At 39.3% G+C, this 5,980-nt stretch overlaps 1 protein-coding gene across 1 annotated transcript in view; it reads right to left on the bottom strand.

Annotated features, from left to right (window-relative positions):
- ZNF516 (zinc finger protein 516) overlaps positions 1-5,980 on the bottom strand; it is a 128,627-nt gene that overhangs the window by 11,118 nt on the left and 111,529 nt on the right. The window lies entirely within an intron of this gene.

Below are 5,980 nucleotides of genomic sequence, written 5' to 3'. Positions count from 1 at the left end.
CACAGTGGAGTGGACACCCTACATGGCTAATTCTTGAGCTAAATGTGTTTTCCAAGAAAATGTTTAGTCTTTCATTGAACAATTATTTTAAATACCTTGCCACCAAGAAAGTAAGGCAGTGTAAGTTTTATGAACATGCATATTTTTTTTTCCTTTCACGGAAACATTTGCTTGACTGATCCCTTATAGTTCCAGAAACAAATACGAGTGCATTTGCTTAAAATAACAAAGCCACACACAATACTTAACTCATTAGGATGATTTAGCGGTGGTTCAGTATTTCTTTTGGCTGAGTGCTCTGGATGAAATCCCATGTATACAGTGTTGCATTTTACACCAATACTTTTACTTCAGGTTATACACTAATCTCTGTCAGAAGCTGTGCCCCAAGTCCAGTGTAAAAAGATATCTGCTTGTGGAACGTCTCTGTCAAAGGGGCATGTGCAGAATAGGTTTTATAAATTAAACTTAATGCATTACACTTTATGGGTGTTAGAGTGCAGAATTGATTGAGATGGTAAGCCCACGCTCCCCACCACTTAAAAGATAAACACGGTCACTGAGCAAAGGATATATCCACAACTATGAGGAAAAAATTTGCCTCAGTCCTAGGAAAATTATCTCACCGTCCTCCTTCCTCTTCATGCCTAGCACATGTAGAGATCAAATGTGTTAAACTGCAAATATAATTAAAAGAATCAAAGAAACCTCATAAAATATATTAGCACAACCTCTATGAGTACTCCTCTGTACAAAACTATGATTGGCTTCCCTCTTTATGTGCCAGAACAATCCTTTGTGAAATTTGTCCTTAAATACCTTTAATTTATATGTCTCTGGCTGGTGATGCACACACTTCACATCTCTGCAATATGGAGGCAGTTGACTGCAGCATAAGCACTGCGTATTAAGTGTTGTGGCACAAGCTTCTCCAGCTGCAACATGCCAAATGTTATACTATGACCTCACACTCAAATGCCTGCAGCTTATAACTATTTAGGTACCAAACTCTTAGTTTCCCTGAGGAAGGGTGTCAGAATCCTGCTCTACATTGGAGAACGCATTTACAGATCCCATTCTGCCATCCTTCCACAGATATGCTTCCTACTAGCTTAATTAGAGCTGCAGGGGAGCTTCTAATTTTTCTGGTCACACTTTATTATCCTCTGATTACTTGCTATTAGTCTTCATCTTTCTCTAGGTTCTGGGTTTGGGCTTTTTTTCTGTTTTAAAAAATAAAATTCAGAAAGTAGCCAGGAATGAGATGTATGTTGAAAATCAATTTATCCTTTTGTCAAAATTATTGCTAGCTGGAGATGATAATTTCTTTGTTCAGAACAGATACAGAACTATTGTCTTGGCCTTCTAAATTGGTTCACCCTACCCCATGCTGTCTGTGAGTAGCAGTATGGAGCCATGCACAGTAGATGCTGAATATACTCTATAACGGAGGTGTCCCTGTCTAACAAAAACTAACGCCCTTTTTTTTAATGGAAGAGAAATAATGAGACAACCGCACAGCATTTTAGTCCACAATTCTCTATTTCCTTCCCATAAAAGGTCTCAAAGAAATGCAAAGCACCATTGAAGAGTTCAAAGACATACCTCAGAATGTGACTGCACATTCAAGGCGCACTGACATATTCAACACTGGATAGCGCTATTGGAGGGGGGAAAAAAGAGGGAGAGAAAGAAAGAGAGAGAGAAAAGAAAGAAAAAGGCTCAGCATACAAAATACACTATCTAGTTCTACTGTGTGAAACTCACTGCATTCATTTTGCTCACTGAGAAAACTAGGTCCCAGAGTATAACACATACAATAAATCTAGCCATTTTTTTCTGTAGGAGCTGATTTCTAGGGAAGCTAAAAATTACTTGGTGTAAATGATGCAGAGGCTGATGCAGCTGAATTTATAAATTGGGTTGAAAAGTTTGACATGCTGAATTAGATTACACCGTATAATGCATCACTAAGTAATTGATATGTACATTACGTGCAAAGAAAGCCCCGCTAACTCAAGTGTAACTTTTTCTCCTTGCGTTATTGTGCAACTTGGCCATCAGCTCATTGTCAGTTGAACAAATTTTCAAAAGGAGGTTCAGTCCTTTACTAGCTGAATAAAAATACAATTTTGATACATTCTGGTGTTAAAAAAATAAAATACGGGATAAAGATACATGTTTAAAAAATAGAAAATAAGTAGAAACGCATCTAAGCATTTACTGACCATTTTGGGGGTTTGTTTGGGGTTTTTTTTTCCATTTTTAGGGAAGTTTTCCCTGCATTTGTTCCAGCAATGTAGAAGTCCAGATGAAAGATGTGCAATGCCAGCCCCAACTGGAGAGGTGACAGGGAATGCAAGGGAATGGGGAATATACAATTTCTCCAGTTAAAAGCAAACAATGGAACACAGATTTCTGTGTCCAGGGAGCACAATGGGGATCTAAAAAATCCTACCAGAAAGAAATCTCAGTTTTACACTGAGATTTCAGTGTCTTTCCAGTCTTCCACTGATAATCCGCATTTTTAAGGAGATGAAAATTTCCCTCTGCAGTAACTAGTGTATCTGCCCTGATCCAATGCTGATTACAACACAGGGTCTTAAATCTCCGTAATCTGTCTGAAACATTATTAAATATTAGATTACAGTGTGATTTGTTTTCTTACCACTTTACTTGCAACTTTACTGCCATTCGCAGCCAAGAGACCTTGAACTGGAGGCTGCGGCTTTAATCTCAATTTGTTACACTAAAATGCAAAATTAAAGAAAAATGAAGGAAGTTGAATATTACTGAGGAATGTAATTGATAGCATTGTGTCATTTTTGAGTTTCAGTATTATAAACTGAATTTTATGATACTCTACCCTAATAGTGACACATTTAACATTTTAAGACTGGATATAATAATTTTATGGGGCAAAATGGGTAGTCTTAGAAGATTATACAGTAGCACTTTGTCAAATCCTTGTATATTAAATACCAAAACACTATGATAAAATAATAGTAAGAGTCTCATTTCATCTCGGAGAAGAAAATTCATTCTTAACATCTCTGGTTCAAGACCTCCTGGAGCATCCTGGTCAGTGAGAAGCACCTCTGTGCATGGGGGTAATGGACAGCTAGCATTTGCAGCATACTGGCAGGTTTAATACAAAAATGCAAAATAGGGGCATTTTTATATCCCAACAACTTCTGCTTTGCTTCCAGGCAATTCCAGTTAGGAAAATGCCCAAAGGACATATGCCAAAAGGAAAAGGCACAAGCAAGCTTTCAAACAGCACAGAAGCAGTCAGGAATGGCTCACTTTGTTTTTCCTCCCACTTTTGACCCTTCCTCAAACTATGGCTGTTCCTAACAGCCTTCCTGAAAACATGATTTCTGCATGATTTGTATCATGTAGAAATCCAAAACTGTGTTCAGAGCAAGCTACCTTGCTGGAGTGTATAGGATGTCATCAATGATTACAATGTTGGCATATGTCTGTCATGGTAAAGGATTCTGGACTAAGAAGGAGGAGTCATTCCCTGCTGTCAGGAGCCTGCAACTCTAAACCCAAAATAAACCCAAAGAAAAATAGGATATTGATAGCAATATTAGATGCTATGACTGCAGTATGTGATGGCATTAAAATGGCAGTAATTCTGTAGATGAGATATAATCGCATGTGCAGGGTACAGATGTACGAAGGAGGATAGCACAGGACTGCAGCTATGGAAATCTGCAGATCAGGTTACAAACCAAGCAATTCCATTGTGCTTTGTCTGCCTGACTCGCTATTCACCATCATCCAAGCAATGTTCCTCCTTAACAGTCTATCCTTAAAGTGTGTATAATAAAATGAGGCCATTGAGACTTGTACATGGCTGGCTCTCTCCACTGATTTTAATTCACTAAGTAGAAACACTGCACAAGGTCAGTATATGTGGAAAATCCGTATCAGCGGAGGCACAGACTGACCCTCCATTCAGGAGGAAATGATAGGATTTCAAATTGGGTTTTCTGTATAGATGAGTAGGGTCCCACAATGAGAAAGGTGCCTACAGGAAAGAATGGTGACTGAGATTTTTATACATACATATATAAAGGCTTAGAATAGCTATACCATGTTTTTGTTAGTTATATAGGTCTCTTTGGGATCTATAAAGATTGTGGATTCACAAAAATCAAACATTTCAGAGCTGTCGAATGAAAAGTGTCAAATAAATGAGGACTGGGGGAGTTTTCTAGTTCATTCTAACTGGAGGAAAAGAAAGAAAGAAGCAAAGAAGCAAAGAATCAAAGAAACAAAGAAAAAAATGGCTTATACTTTGGATATCTCTAAATCTGAAAAGACAATCTAGTTACATTTGGTGTTCACGAAGGAGTTAAGAGTTGACTGTTCCAGAAAGTTTTGTCCAACAAGCTCTGTGTGCCCCGATGTAGAGCCCCAAGCATGATACTTTATTGCTTAGATTTGTCATCTCTTACTGGTGAGATTTAGGGACAGAGTTCTTGCTCTAAATCCTCCCCACCAAATGCAGGTCAACAAAGGTCTTATTAGCTGGTGTATTTTCCTGGCTTGCTTTCAGATCCACACCCCAGATTAGTACCTTAACATCTCCACTGTCTTTGCCCCATTTCCTCCCTGGATTTTTGTGCACTTACACTCAAAGTGAAACTCTCTTCATTTTAGTATTTCAGAGATACAGATATTTTTATTTTATTTTTTGATTCTAGCGTATCCCATGATAGGAAAACTTCAGGGTGAAATCTAAGGAAACTCAGGGATGTCTGTCTATAGCAAGAGAAATGAACTAGAGACTAGCTCCTGTTGTATTCAGTTTAAACCTACTAGAAACCTTCGCAAGTATTAAGGACAAACTTTATCCAAATACATTCTCCCTCCATCCATGGACAGTCCTGGAAAGAAAGGTCATGGCTGTCTTCCCCTTGGAAGATGATCACAAAATAATCTCTGAGATGTTAGTTTCAAGTACACGTCAATTACCCTCCCACAACATTATCCCAGAGATGAGTTCAGAAACGAACCATCTATTTAAATATGCCAGCTTTGCTCAAAGGGAAAGAGAATTCCCCTACAGAAAAACACTTTCAAAACCAAAATGAACATCAATTGAAAGAAAAACTAAAATCGGTCCGTATTTATGGAACAAGAGGAGAACCAAGACTTGTCTGATCACACCGGAAAGGTACGTGCACATCTGTAGTACAAAGCGAGGAAGCGAAGCTGGCTAATTTTCACTGAGTTTCGCTTGTTTTCTTCTCAGAAAACAAGGACAGAAAAAACCAAACAAAACCCAGGGGTGGAAATGTGAAGGGAAAAGGAAACACTCGCTCACAAGAAGACTCTCTAATTCCACCTTTGGAGATGTCAGTGAACATAAAGAGCTGTGCTGGCAGCGGGACAGATCATTACAAGCATTAGGAGCCACAGATTCTGCACCAGGCTGAATTCCCAGGGGAGCTGTAACACCTAACAAGGAGCAGCCAGCAGCACTGCCAAGGTTTTACTGCCCCAGACCAGTAGGGCAGAGTGAAAGGGGCCAGGAACGGCAGCAGGCTGGATTATCCATCTCAGCGTAAGTGCACTGCAGCAAAAGGAAGAGGACTCTGTGTACTTGCACAGAGTACGTGCTTGTCTAAAAATGACTCGCCGTGACACATGATTGCTGTGACTTGGCTCGCTGCTCTATCAGAATAAAACAAACTCGATGACCCAAAATTCTGGTTATGTTCAACCTGGAGACATAAAAGCCCAGGCACCAAAGAGGTCCATCCCGGAGCCGTTGCACCTCAGCAATGATTAAAGGGAACATTTTTGTATTACAGCACAATATAGTCATGGTGTTTGGACTTGTCAAAACAAACAAACCATATTCAGTGAAATCTGTGGCACAAAAGAGCTAAGCAAATTATGGGGTAGAGGCGAACGTGGCCACACCATCAGCATTCAAGACCTGAAGAAAAGAGTGGAAACT

This window comes from Lathamus discolor, chromosome 2 (genome assembly GCF_037157495.1).
Source record: "Lathamus discolor isolate bLatDis1 chromosome 2, bLatDis1.hap1, whole genome shotgun sequence".
Lineage (NCBI taxonomy): Eukaryota > Metazoa > Chordata > Aves > Psittaciformes > Psittacidae > Lathamus > Lathamus discolor.
This window is presented reverse-complemented; position numbering and strand designations above follow the sequence as displayed.